The sequence below is a fragment of the Tachypleus tridentatus genome, chromosome 4 (assembly GCF_004210375.1).
Source record: "Tachypleus tridentatus isolate NWPU-2018 chromosome 4, ASM421037v1, whole genome shotgun sequence".
NCBI lineage: Eukaryota > Metazoa > Arthropoda > Merostomata > Xiphosura > Limulidae > Tachypleus > Tachypleus tridentatus.
The window spans coordinates 36,418,676-36,432,259 of record NC_134828.1 but is presented as its reverse complement, the minus strand read 5'-3'; the positions used below and the strand labels follow the sequence as shown (position 1 = coordinate 36,432,259).

Genomic DNA, 13,584 nt, shown 5'->3' with positions numbered 1-13,584 from the left:
ATATATGTAGGTATAAATAAACTTGTATGAAGTGAAAGTTTAATATTAAGAGCACATCTTCGTTATCAATGGTTATATACTTATGCTGTATAATACTGAGTACTATAAAGAAAAAGAACTTTTTTTCTTTATACGAGCCGTTGTCAGTGAATCATATTTTAATGTCTCTTCAGTTTTGTCATCATTCACAATTATGCTAACGCATTTCTTTGATTTAATTTTATCAGACCTTGCTTGCAGGCTTGCTCACGTTTTCCGCTCTTTCTGTTTTCCTTTCTATTGGGTACTTTTCATTTATTGTCTGCAAGATGATTGGTTCTGTTTGATTTTCCTTTTACACCATATTATTTTCTCTTTTATTAAACTTATTTGTCGGGGCCTTCTCACATTCAGGGATCCTTGAAACAGCTTCTAAAACATCTAATTCACTAGGGGTGATCTTTTCAGTTACAAGCTCCTGGTCTTCCAGCTTTGTATAGGCAAAAACTCCACAAGACCCGAGGATGCGGTTTTTCAGGGCTTTCCATTTTCCCCGGGCTTTTTCATTCAAATTGCAGAAGCAACAAAGAACGCTAAAAATAATAGAATAAAAATAATAGATCAATAAAAAATAAATGAGAAATAAAACGCGATTTTTGTCTTTCAGTTTTCTATATAAACAATACTAATAAAGATTAACAGTAAATAGTTGTCTTTTTTTGTTGGTTTTTTCGTAAGCAAATAGATCTACAAAAAGACTTGACAAATCACCGTACAGAAATTTGGTAAGAAGTGTTAACTATAACTGAAAAAGTTATTTTGACCTCATTTGTAAGATTAATTAAACATATTCAGCTTTACTAGGTTCATATAAGTGTTTTCACAAATTAACTATCAAAGGGACACTGAACACACTTGACATTTTCAAATATTCAACCCTACTATTCAATTAAAAGATAATTGGGTATTGATGTCAGATGCTCTCTCACCCCTATTTCACATACATTAATTACCAATAACTGGAATATAGCATGTAACTTACCACAAAGCAATAAGACAAATCAAAATTAGTGTTAGCTCTTCCATCCACTAAGGATATCTTACAACTGTAGGCTTGGATTTTGTTTGTTTGTTTGGTAATTTCGCACAAAGCTACTCGAGGGCTATCGGTGCTAGCCATCCCTAATTTAGCAGTGTACGACTAGAGGGAAGGCAGCTAGTCATCACCACCCACCGCCAACTCTTGGGCTACTCTTTTACCAACACATTATCCAAATAATATGGGATTGACCGTCACATTATACACCCCCACGGCTGGTAGGGCGAGCATGTTTAGCGCGACGCGGGCGAGAACCCGCGACCCTCGGATTACGAGTCGCACGCCTTACGCGCTTGGCCATGCCAGGCCTGTTTGGAAGCCCAGGGAAACGTAACCTTGAGAACCGCTTCAGTTGGATCTTAAGAGAGTTGTTTTCAAAACCGTTTCACGCACTGTATCGATTAGATAAAACCGAAAGAAAACTTCAAATGTAACTTAATAATAATAGGGAAGTGTGTTATTCTTTAACCTAAAAAATAAACTTGATTTAACATATTAAAAATTTTAATTAAATAAACATGATATTTCTTACATTTATAATATATTTTATATTCAACATTGATAACAATTTGCCAACTGTATATATATATATTTCTTTACAGTTTAAACAGATAATTAGCAAAGAAAAATAAAGCCTATTATATTATTTGAGCTCCTTACTAGTAGACAAGTAGTATAGTTATTTAATAACAACTATATAGTTATATAACAGGAAATCAGTTAGGTTTTCCAACATATTTACATTGTTAGACAATATAGCAAGAAACCTACTGGATTTCCATTCCAAACATACTTGATCGGACTATATAAGAAAAATCTCGACAATTTCTTTACGATAACTCGCTTATTATACAACTCAGTATGAGACAGTTAGTTAAATTAACTTCTATTCACTTAAACTGTAAAGATATATAATATAACACAAATCAAACAAACCGTCTTTCCATTGACCACATAATAAAGCGAGTTTAACCGCTATTCACTTACCGTATTAAGTTTTATAATCAGCTTCTTCACTTATTATGGTACATAATTATATTTTGCTGGCGAATCGTAGCCACTTAATTGTAGTTTTTGCATCATTACAACGCTATTAAAAACAGTAATATTTTACAAATTTTTCTTTTCTGTAAATTTTCCAGACAAAAAGCCGTGGCATTTCGGCTACAAACACTGAACGTCGTACGTCACTGCTCACGAAGTTCTTTGCATAAAATGAGTTCTTAATTTTTTATAAAGGTATATACAGGTATTATGCTTCAACAAGAGCACTAAATGTTTGGGAAAAATATTGATGCGAAAGATATTTTAAGTTCTTAAATTGTAAGAGAAAGTTTGGGAAACCTAAAAATTGTTAAATACCCTGGACCACACATCTTTTGTCCTAGAAGTTTAAAGAAATTTAAATATTTTTATTTGTGAACTAACAGCCAACATTTGTTCATAGGTCATTGGCTCATGGAAGAGTATTGGATTAGAAGTTGGCTAATAGTAGTCCAATATTCAAAGAAGGTGATGAACAATTATAGGCTATTTAATCTTACATCAGTAATTGGAAAGGTTTCAAAAAGTCTGATTAAAGATGTATTGCAGAATCATTTGAAGAAGTTTGATGTAGTGTCAAAGAGCCAGCTTGATTGCAATGAGGGAAAGTCTTTCATTATGATGAGAAACCTGTTTGAAGAAAAATGTATTCTCAAGATGGTTGGTATGTGTATTAAAACTTCAATTGAAATAAAGTACAGATAACTTAAGAAGGGTGAAATTTTGTTGTGTACTTTATTTAAATTAAAGGGAAAGTCTTGTTTAAGATTCCTCTGATCTTTTTAGAGGATGTTACTGTAAGAGTTGATGAAAGAATTTTGAATTTGGTTTATCTTGATTTTCAGAAAGCATTTGATAAGTTACCTTGTAAAAGACGTGTTACAAAAATTAAACCTGTGTGTGTGAGGGAAATGTTATTAAGTTGGAAATAAAACTGTCAGGAGTATAGAAAGCAGAGAATAGTAATACATAGAGTTAGGTATGACTGTGTGATAGTTACAAGTAATGTGCTTCTAGGCTACATGCTGAACCCTCTGCAGTTTATGACTGGTATAAATGATATGGACTCTTGAATGATTAATAAAAGTTTACAGATAATTTTAATATTTTTAGGTTGGCTACCTGTATCAAAGATGCTGCAGACTTACAAGGAGATTTAGATAACTTGATGCATTGAGTCAGTACATAACAGATAATGTTTAACTATTCAAAATTAAGGTGATGCACGCAGATTTTCATGATTCAGCTTTAAAAACTGTGGTTGAACAAAAAGATCTTGGTGTTGTGATCACAAAATCACTGAACTTATTCAAATAGTGTATTGTTGCCAGAAGTGAGGCTGACAGGATTTTGGGTCGCATCCGAAGAAATATTGAATATATGACAAGAGATATAATTGTTTCATTCTATAAATCATTCATAAGACCTTATTTACAGAACTGTACACAGTTTTGGGCTCCATTCCTCAACAAAAATATTGAATTGTTCGAGAAGGTTCAGAGAAGAGCTGTCAGGATAATATGTTGGCTGGGGTATTGTCTCAATTATTTTTTGGATGTGACACTTGGTTAAGGTGTTTAACATTATTAGGGGTAGGAGTTTAATATAAAATATTTCTTTATTGATGTCAGTAAAGGATTATGGTAGTAAATGTGATGATAAGTGTTGTGAGATCTGGTAATTTGTCTTGTCGTCCTTTTAAAATCAGTTTCAAACAATAAAAATGGATTGAATTGTTAAATTATTGTCTTCAAAGAGCTCTTTGTTTATGAGAATGAAGTTTCAGCATCACAAAGTGGACATGTTCAGGTACACTCTGATTGTTACAAGGAGTTTGAAGATCATTTCCACTACAAGAACAATTTCCACACAATTACACCACTTCTAGTACATGCACTGTCAGAAAAACACATTCCAGACTAATATATCTTTCTTCATGTTTTTCATAATTTTATTCTTACATTAATATAAGACATAAAATGTTGCTCATCAGACCATGCCATCTGTTTTCAGTCATTCATTGTGCAGAATTGTGTTTTAAGCATGATTTTATGTATTTTTAATTTACATAAACATTTACATAATTTATTTACATTTGTTGTAATGTCATTAGGGTGGTATGGTTGGACATAATAAAATCCTGGCTGTTGTTGAAGAATTTGGTAGTTGTGTACAGTCCACTTTAATTTATCTGCTTCTTCATTTGTCTTTCCTTGCAGCCATTGGTGGAAATTTTTGTCTCTTTCTCTTCTACTCTGCACAAACTCAGATGATATGTCTTTGTGAGAACCCAGTGAAATAAATGGTTTCTGGGAATCATGCAGTGTTGAATTTTAAATTAGAAGGATTCTTGTTGCTATCTATTTTCTTCAATTCTGACATTTTGGAACAAGTAATAACCAGCAATTCACATATGTTTTACAATTGTAAATAAATAGTGTTTCTCAAATGTATGTGTATATGTTTATGAAGTAGTGACTTGTGTATAAAGTTATCACAATTACATAAAGGTAATATTTTCCAACACACTAGAACTATATATCTTTTCCCCATTTTTAATGTATTTGTTAAAGAAGAATATACAAGATACGTAGAACCTGATTAATAGCTGTCTTGATACTTTTTACCCTGAAACAAATTCAAGTATATATGTTGCTTTTGACATGACTGTTTTTATCACAATTGATGTAATCAGACTTAACTATTCATTCACTATTTTGTTTGCACGTTTTTTTTTCTTCTTACTGAACTGAATCAACTTTACATTTATAAGTATAGTGCTTATAACATTTAGAGGTTTCTCTAAACTTTAAAATAAAGTTATGATTATAACACTCCTGGTCTTAACAATGTACTTTTGTATTTAGAAACGTGTGTTCAAAATTATAGCCATTTGAATGTTGATTTAAAGCTTCTAAAATTGTAAAAAAGGATTTTATTATACCTATTTTAACAGGTTATTTCAGCATTTAGTTCTGTTGTGAATTCAAATGTATCATAATTTGGCTGTTATTAGTTACATAGATTGGATCTGTGTCAAGATTTTGGAGTATGTTCATGAATCAAATTGTTTTCCAAATTCTGGCATTAGATACATGACATTTGGAATGTGTACTACACAATTTAAAACTAGGCTTTTGGATAGTGTGGCAAGTTTAAGATCAGTTTCAAATTAGTTTTGATACATGACTAAAGATACAGGTGTGTAGGAACAAATGTTAGAAATATGTTCAAGTCTGTCTTTTAGCTGAGTTTCAGGGTTAATTAAATCTAAATTGTGAAAGATTATGATTAAAATATTCATACTTAACACTTCAGATTAAGACAGTTTTTGTTTTCAAGAACTGTAGGAAACATGCAGATGTATCGTAATCAGTTGAACCTCTAATTTTGGATGTGTTTTAAAAATCTTTTTATCTTGTAAGGTGGTACCCCTGAGAGCACACCATAAATATTTTGAACAGTATTTTTCTTCAACATAGATGCAACTCTGAAGAAACAATTACTTGCAAGTGCCCCAGTGTTTTAGGCTTCATGCAACCTAGTACATTATTTTGGGACCAACTATTGAGTTTATAGGAATCCATAGACCCACCATACATCCAGAGCTTTTTGGCCAGTTAGCACTGATGTATTTCAATAGCCATTTGCATGTCCTTTGATATTTTTCTCTTCTCCTTTCTCACATTAGGTCATACGAGAGTTCTAGCTCAAAAGCTATGATATAGGATATTCTTATATCTATGATTAAAATTTTCATAACAAAATGAAATTCAGATAAATTCTTATCTTTATCACAGTCTCCTCCTGTATGAAAGATTTGTACCTTTTACACAAGAAATGTCTGTCATACTCTGCTCTCTTGGAACTCAATTTTCTCATACATGCTTTCTCATTACAGCTGAGTGATTGCCATCATTTGATAATTTATCAGTTAAGAGCCACAGTAATCAAATACATTAAAAACCAGTTGTCTTTGTTCTAGTAAGTAGTTGCACAGAAAAAAAAGTGTTGGTTGTAGGATCTAGTCAGTTCCTCAAAATGAATGATATTGGCTAATGGCTTGAGTGGCTTTGATAGAACAAAGAGCGAGCAAATTTTGTGACAATGTTTTGTTCATCTGGAAAGGTGAAATAATTGGAAATGGTAATTTTGATTAGTTTCCTGATAATTGATGTAACTGAAATTTCTATTAATTGAGTGTTGGAATAATGAGAAAACAGTAATAATTGGAAATAGTAACTTTGAGTTTCACTTGCTAATCAGTGTAGGAGCATGAGAGAGAGATCAACAAACACAAATTGGTAACTTTGTTGTTCATCAGGAGACGAGTTAAAATGTTTTTGTAAAAGTATTTATTTAAAGACTATTTTCATATTATATTAACTCTGTAATTTCTCTTGTAATTTGTTTTGTTAAATGTTATTTCTTTATACATTTTTGAGAAAAAACAAATACCTGCTCAAATTTTATCATTTTTCTTACTACATGAAAATGGAGATTTAAGATTGTTATTAGAAATAGTAGCTCATTGACAGTTTAGTTGTATATTAATCTTGTTTTTATTGTGATTTCCATTAGGATAAAGTTTATGACAACTGCCGAAATTACTCTAGTTCTGAATGGCACATTTTAAATTAATTCTTTCTGTTAAAATGTTTGAAGTTATTTTTATCATAATTATTTAACCTATTTTCATCCTCTAGTGTCATAATAAATTATAAATTTAAATTTACCACATAATATGAAGAAATTTTTAATAATAATAATTTATAATAAATTATAAATTTAAATTTACCACATAATATGAAGAAAGTAGTACATATATGTGTGTAACATTTCAACTTTTACAGCTCGGATGTTATGAACCTGTTGAGATTGCTTTGTCAGAATACATTTTGAAACAATTATATGGATGAAGCAGAAAAACCTTGGTTACAAATATGTTCATTTCTATATCTCTGTGGATCAGTTATGTGTTTTAATTTACAGTTGCTGAATATCTGGGAAAGTAAGCTGCAGCATCTCCAACTCTTTTAACATGTTAATAATTGTAGAGAAGAATTTCCCCACATTTTTATCATGGAAAGACTGAGTAGTAAAGACCAGGAATGTATGGAAACTGATGCTGGAGATATTACAAACCTGAATGTGACAGTTCTGTCTAGTGATAAAGTATTCTGGCTATAGGTAGGTTGTTTAATTGGAAAACACTCTTGAGATATGCTTTAGAAATTATTCTTTGATTGTATATGTATTGAAGTAACTCAGTGGTTTCATTACAGTTAGTTTTCCTGGAGATATCTCTCCTTTTTCACTGGTATTTCCTGAATTTTCAGTATTAATCCTGTCCATCCCTGAATATCTTATGTTTTAAAAATTTATGTGATAATTAATCCAAAATTGACACAAAATAAAATTATAAATGTCATGAATATGGTTTCAAGTTTATTTGTCTTGATAAAATAACTCGTAAAATTCCATATTACTAACTGTAAGTTTCTATTTGGTCTCCTCCATCAAATTTGTAATATTTTATTATATTTCCTGCATTCACTGATACAAAACAAAGCTACAAACCTGTAAACTATGATCTATTGACATTTTTATAATATCTACCCCTGACTTTGTAAACTTTGTTGCTTCTTTTTTAGTTATTAACGCAAATGGTTCAAAAACTGTATTTTTTCAAGTTCATTGCAAAAAAGTGCAAAATTTTCTTTTTTGTCATTGATTTGTTATAAAGCTTCCTTCCTCTTTTATATGAAAAGTTTTAAAAATTCACTGCTACATTTTGGGCATACTAACACTCCTATGAAAAGACGTTTCTAGTCCTGATTTCTCCAAGCCCATTATCCTGGCTGTGGTTTCGCTAGATAGTAGATAGGGACAGTGGAAATCTCGTTAATCCATTCATTAATGGATTTAAATGGCAATTTTATTTAAATACAAAATTATTAGCCTAATATTAATAACCTTTCAAGTTGCTCTGGGGCCTATTAGGCCCCAGTTTTCGTAGGAGTGTTAAGGTTTTGCAGGTTTAGTTCCTTGAAATTATAAAAGTTTTTAGCAGTTTTATATAAGATGGAAAAAGTATGTGGACTTCTCTGCATTATTTTTTTTTGTGTTAAAGTAATTGTTTTTGCATTTTATATTTTGTGTACAAGAACTCATTCTGTTGAAACTTTGTACAAAGTGGATCAGGTGGAGGTCCAGATCATGATGGAGTGTATTCCTTTTAAACACCATTTCATAAATTTGTAAAAGAAGGGAGAGATAAGTTTTATTTATAAAATCAACTACCATTTATTTACATTTTTATAGTATCTACCTCTGACCTTGTATTTAAAAAAGATTTATAAATCATAAAAGTCACAGTATTTAAAACAAATGCTTTATTCACTAGATAATGATGGAGTGTACTGAAATAGAAATTTCATTTCTTTGGTCGAATTATGATTTACAATACGATAGCAATCACATTTAAATATGTTATTTTACTGAATGGTTCTTGTTTAACACAAATATGAAAGATAAATATTTAGGTGAAAAGTATGTGATGCTAGTAAACTAAAAAGAAATAATTTATTTCAAGTTATATTGACTCTAATGCATATGGAGGCAATATATTTTGGCTTAATTTTCATGTACGTGTTAAAATGATGTGATTACTAATTTGCTGTGTGTTTGAGGGTTGGTGTTTTTGTTGGGAATCCAAACTAAAGCATTTCTAATCTTCAATGGTGAAAATGAGGAGATGAAAAGTTTCTGGTCATTTACTATTATGAACCTATAATTTTTTTTTTCTTTGCACTTTGGGTCTATTAGCTGTATACCTTTGGAAAAACAAAAATAAGATTTTATGTTTTCATACATTATTAAACAATATTACTTTAGCATGTTTTTTGTTTCTCAAATTTCAAAGCTAAGTCAAAATGGTTTGTTTGCTGTTGAGTCTAAGGCTACAGAATGGACGATTTGTGCTCTGACAACTGTGGGCATCAAGACAGTGATTTAATGATATTTACTTGAGTAATGGCCAATTATCTTTAGGCTATCATAGGTTTTATAAAAATTAACATTGAGTGACAGGCAATAACATAAGCTACAACTTTATTTTTTCATATTTAAAGTGAATTTGATATGTTGGGAATATAGTCTTGAAGTGCAGAAAAGTCTTAATAAATAAAATTAAAGAATGACTTTAATATTGTTTTGATATTGTATGTGCTTGTGGTCTGAAAACAACAATCAATTTTGTTAGATCCTGTACCAGGAAAATAGAAAGGTAAAATCTTTGTAAAATAATAAGCTACTATATTTTAAAAACTGATGTTTTTTCCATAAAAGTAATAAAATATAGTTTTGATGTGCAATATTCTTGTAGGTTTTTGGGTTATAGAAATATATATGAAAAACTTAGCAACATAATCTGATTTATTGTGATTTCAAAGAACAAGCTTAAGTGAATCATGTTAATAAGTGAATAGTGTTCTGTTAAGCATTCCTTATCAATCACATTAAAGTGCTATTACAGCTAAAACATTTGTTTATGACATAATGTTTCCCAGATTATGATGATTTTTGTTCAAAGTGCAGTTCGTTAACATTGACAGGTTTTGACATCTTAACAAATCATGTCTAATATTCCTTGAAATTATACACAAAACTTTTCTATCAAAATAAGAAATGTTATCTAAAACTTAGATTACAGGGAAGATAACAGAAGAAGATGAAACTTCATTCTTTCAAGATTAAGCCTTCTTTAACTATGAAGAAGTCCCAGGAATTTGTGGAGGAATCTGGAAAAGATATTTTGGTTTACTTGACAGAAGATAACTGGTTGGTATCTAATCATATTTTTATAATTCATGTACATTACAGGTTGTATGCAGGGTGTCATATCACTATTTTAAGATGCAAGTTTAATTAAACGACTGCAAATAATCATGAGATAAAAGTGAAATCACTTGATTCACGTAAGAATAGTTTGTGAACAATATTTAATTTATTAGTGTTTATTAGTCTTCGTGCAGAGACATACAATGGGTTTCAGGCACTATCTACCTCAAGAAATGAAACCCCAGATTTTAGCATTGCAAGTCAGTAAACATATCACTAAGTAGTGGTGCAGTGTTAAATAAAGAAGTTGGGGAACATGTTTTAAAAGTTAGTATTATTTATATTTATCACATTTCCTATATATTAAAACACAAATTTCAAGAATATTAGCTATAATGGGATGGTTTTTGAACACCGAATTAAAGGATTCAGATCAGATGTAATTTGGTGCCCAATGTTCAGAAATTATCTATATGAAGCAATTGAGTTTGAAAATGACATTCTGAAACATTTTCCAAGGAGATCTATTTCCTTTTCTTCAAAACCTTGATTTTTATCTGCTGACCATTTATTGAATTTTAAGGTACTTAGCTCAGAAATTATGTTTGGAATGGAATTAGAAGTGCCTGACCTTGTTCCAGTTGGTTCATGAAAAGAATCTGTGAAACACTGTTATCTCATATTTTTTATAATACTAGTTATAGGTCACTATGACTGATTGAAACAACCTTGTTGCTACCTGCCAGTTATTGATATAAACTTCATTTCCTTAATGGTATTCCAAGAATTTTGACTTTACATTGTTTGTAAAAAATAGTATGGTGCAGCAAATTAACTTGTCTGCATAAACTGTAGTAATATTTTCTGTGCATGGTTTTGGAAAGAAGAGGTAGTTTTAATACATTACATGAACACTGGTCAAATTTTGATTGATCTTTATCAATGTTACTACTAATTGACTTGAAATGGTAACACTAAGACATTTAACATTTCTGAACAGCTGAAACAGTTATGAACGAACTTACAACTCATCTGGTTCTCAACATGTCTTTTTTTTTTTCTTCATCCCGATTTTATACTACTGGAAACTAAATTTGCTACTGTTGTAAGTATGGGAAAATAGAAAAGACAATGTTCAAAAGCTCTTGCACACTTTGACATCTATACTGCTAAACTCCAACTAATCAGGGAAAATAACTAACAAGTTTATTGAATCAGATCACACTTTCTGGAGAGAAATGTTGTAACTATTTTCTCCCATTTCTATACAATACTTTAGATAATCACTATACCACATACAATACACTATTGTCTTCAAAGCTGGGAAAATAACTATCCATAACATCAGAGTGTTACTTAACAGTAATGTGATCAGTGGAAATTCATTGTTTTATTTTCACAAGGTTTCTACTTGAGCTGTTAACAGTAAAATAAACATAGGAAATATGTGTCAAAAGTTCAGAAGTGGAATATCTTGGGAGATTTACTGTGGAGTGTCATAGTCCATGATGGAAAAAATCCCAAGTGTTCTCTTACGTTTTCAAGTTAGTTGCTTATAACATGATAACTACAGCAAATAAGTATGAAAAGTATAAACTCTGTCCATAAGTTATTTGGAATTATAACTAATAGAACTACACAATTTTATTTTCCAGTCATTTCTTTTACTATATTTTAATAACTACAACTTGAATGAAAGGGTTAATGAATCATTCTTCTGAAGGTGGACAAAATTTCATGAAGTTAGAAATTTCCAAGCTCTAATTTGTTTGAAATTGTGAGAGTTGGAAGGGAATGCATTCTGCTTACACAGAAATGTAGTTGAAAGCTGTTCCCACACTATTACATCACTGCTGTTAACTTATGAAGAGAACAGTTTTTAATTTAAAGGTGGGAGACATTATTTAAATTTGGGGGTAGTATTTAAATTAAAGTAACATTTTTTTTATTCAGTAAACTTGAATATTACTTAGTCTAATAAATTGTGGCATAAGCTAAACAAAGGTTTCATAATTAATAATTTCAAACATGATAAATCACATAAACTAGGACTTAATTTAGAAAAATAATATATTAGTGGATTGCAATCTTTCTGGCAACACTGTTTAGGCCTATTTGACTAGCCTGTTGCTTTAGGCCTTCCATTTTACTTGCAGCAATGAAATCAATTACAAAACCAAAGTTTATTTATTACTTGTATAAAAAAGTTGAATTGACACAAGTGAAATAACACAAAATCACACTGATGATGAAAATGTATAGCACATCAAGGCAGTAAACTAGACCTGATTATTTTGTTGCTTTAAATTAACACTACAGTCTCTATTAGTCGGCGAGTCAGCTGAAAGCTAACAAACATATAAAATCAAAGTTTGGGATTCGATTCTTCACAGTGGATGCAGTAAAATCAGTGAACACATTTTATATTAATTTTACAGGGAGACAAAAATTAAAGGAATTAAATGCCTTGTAAACCTGGCTAGAAAGACACAGTACATATCCCTGTCTTGTGTTAAATAATGATTTTAGTGAATAACTTTTTTGTGTGAACTGGCTGACCTTGTTCTAAAGATGCTCCTACTAAAAGCAGAAGAAATTATGCAGTTTCTTCAATGAGATTAAAAACCTTAAATAACATGGTGGCCAATATTCCCCCCTAGATACTTTGTGTCAACCCTTCTAAAAGTTGGAATAGGGTAACTGTCAAGACTGAAAATAATATCAGTTTAATTTTCAGTAATATTTTAAACTGTTAAAGTAAAACACAAGCTTAAATGTTTAATATAATGGATAAGAAAACAAAACACAGAACCATAACAATAGTATACAACTTAAGGTAAATATTATTCTTTCTTATCACAAAAGTGTTATATCAAAGATAAAAGCACAAAGCTTAAACTGGCCAGAGGAACACACAACAACGTAAATACGATGGTAGCACCTATCATGAAAACAATTCAAAATGTTGCTTTAAAAGCAGACTAAAATATTAAAATTATTTTATTACCCTTCCAACAGTTTAAAATTTAGTTTTCAACCACCTCAGTGAGTACCTTACAACCCTGAATAATGATATTTTTATGATACTGTTCTGAAAAGAGACAAAAAGAAAGATCTATAGGATTATTAATTAACTTAAAGTATTTGATAAAATGAATTAATTTATATTATTATTTTCTGCTAGTTTATCACAATTATCAAACATATTTCTAACTTGTAGTATCTGAATATGATAAGCATTGGTTTGTTTATTTGCATGAGGACTACCTGAGGTCGACATCCCTAACTTTAAAGTAATAGAGTAGATAAAAGGCAGAAAGTCAAAACCAGCCACCGCCAACTTTGGAGTGCTCTTCTTAGACCAAATTAAGTAAGTTGAACTCTTCGCCGATATCACTTGTACATGTACGTCTGCATAGAACGGGTAGCAATATTTTTTTGGCGTTAACATCACCTTTCTTTCGAGTCCTTTAACTTGTTCTTTCGTAAACTTTATTATTTTGGAATTTGATGATAACGTAACTTAAACAATTCTTCTGTAACTGTAGCAAACGTACTGAAATTTTATATGATCGAATGATAAAAGAAAAAGTAAAAGAAAAGTTCGAGATTTTGTTTGT

General features: G+C 30.5%; 1 long non-coding RNA gene across 3 annotated transcripts in view; it reads left to right on the top strand.

Annotated features, from left to right (window-relative positions):
* Positions 1–2,291: 2,291 nt before the first annotated feature.
* Positions 2,292–13,584, top strand: part of LOC143248843 (uncharacterized) — a 13,623-nt gene continuing 2,330 nt past the window's right edge. For 2 of the 3 annotated variants that reach the window (XR_013027216.1, XR_013027215.1), the window contains exons 1-3: positions 2,292–2,786; positions 7,115–7,312; positions 9,830–9,964. This is a non-coding gene — a long non-coding RNA (uncharacterized LOC143248843). Of the gene's footprint in view, positions 2,787–3,235; positions 3,864–7,114; positions 7,313–9,829; positions 9,965–13,584 lie in introns of those variants that run through there. The other variant, XR_013027214.1, reaches the window with a different exon arrangement.